Raw genomic sequence first — 1,975 nt, forward strand, 5'->3', positions numbered from 1 at the left:
AAAAAAAAAAAAAAAAAAAAAAAAGATCAAGTGGGCTATATCCCAAGGATTAAGAGGCAGTTTAAGATACAAAAATCAATCAACAATATCCATCATATAAACAAACTGAATGAAAAAGTCACATGATTAACTCATTAGTCACTTAAAAGTTTTTTCATAAAATTCAACACCCCTTCATGTAAAAGTTTTTGGCAAAATCATGAATACTGGGCATAAACCTAAACATAATCAAAGGAATATACAGCAAGCAAATACTCACCATCTAGCTAAATGGAGAAAAAACTTAAAACAATGCCATTAAAACATAGCTAAAGCTTAAATTGTTCATTGATCCCCACATATTAATAGTGGGAGACTTCAAAACTCCACTCTCATGAATTAACAGGACATCCAGAAAAAAGCAAAACAGAGAAATATTGAAACAAGACAAAGCTGCCTACTTTCTCCCTATCCATTCAATATATTTGAAGTTCTAATGAGAGCAATAAGATGACAAAAGGAGATCAAGGGGATACACATTGGCAAAGAAGTCAAGGTATCACTATTTGCAGATGATATGATAGTATAAATATGTGACCACAAAAATTCTACCAGAGAACTCCAGTAGCTGATAAACACCTTCATCAAAGTGCATTGATAGAAAATTAACTCAAAGAATTAACCCTCCTTTATACAAATGCTAAACAGAGTGAGAAAGAAATTAGGGAAACAATATACATTGCAATAGCTATGAATAATATAAAATATATTGGTGTAACTGTTACCAAGCAAGTAAAAGATCCATATGACAAAGACCTCATGTCCTTGAAGAAATAAGTTGAAGAAGACATCAAAAGATAGAAAGATCTCCCATGGTTAAGTATAGGTAGGATTTACAGAATGAAAATGACCATCTTACCCAAAACAATCTACTGATTCAGTGCAATCACCATCAAAATACCAACCAAATTTTCATAGACCTCTATAAGAAAATTGTAAACCCAGCTTATCCAAACCAGTTCTGAAGAATAAAATAACTTTGGGGAAGCATCACTATTCCTAATCTTAAGCTGTATTATGAAGCAATAGTGATTTTAAAATGAACAGTATTGGTAAAGAAACAGACTAGTTGATCAATGGATTTGAATCAAAGAAAGAAATAAACCTATACACCTATAGAAACTTGATTTTTTATAAAGTAGCCAAAAGCATACAATGTAAAAATAAAAGCATCTTCCACAGATGGTGCTGGACTAACAGAATATGTACATGTAGAAGAATGAAAATAGATCCATACTTACCACTCTGCACAAAAGTCAAGTCTAAGAGGATCAAGGAACTCAACATAAAATGAGATACACTAATTCTCATAGAAGGGAAAGTGCAAAATTCCCTTGAAAGCATTGGTACAGGAGACAATTTCCTGAACAGAATACTAATGGCTCACTCAGGCTCTAAGACCAACAATTGATAAATTCATCCTCATGAAACTGCAAAGATTCTTTAAGTCACAGTAAACAATAAATAGGGCAAACCAGCAGCATATAGATAGGGAAAATATCTTTACCAACCCTACATCTGACAGAGGGTTAATATCAAAATTTAAAAAGAACTCAAGAAATTAAACACCAACTGCTCAAATAACCTAATTTTTAAAAATGGGATACAGAACTGAACAGACAAACCTCAACAGTGGAATCTTGAGTGGGCAAGAAGCACGTGAAATGTTCAGGTTCTTGATTTTCACTTAAACAGTGGTATACTACTCAGCTAAAAGCTCCAAATAACCAGGATACAATTTCAAAACCACATGAAGCTCAATAAGAAGGAAGACCAAAGTGTGAGTGTTTTGGTCCTTCTTAGAAGGAGAACAAAATATGGAAGCAAATATGGAGATAAAGTGTAGAGTAGAGACTAAAGGAAAGGCCACCCAGAGACTGCCCCACTCGAGGATTCATCCCATGTATAGATACCAAACCCAGACACTATTGTGGAT

The sequence above is a fragment of the Mastomys coucha genome, unplaced genomic scaffold, assembly GCF_008632895.1.
Source record: "Mastomys coucha isolate ucsf_1 unplaced genomic scaffold, UCSF_Mcou_1 pScaffold16, whole genome shotgun sequence".
Classification (NCBI taxonomy): Eukaryota; Metazoa; Chordata; class Mammalia; order Rodentia; family Muridae; genus Mastomys; species Mastomys coucha.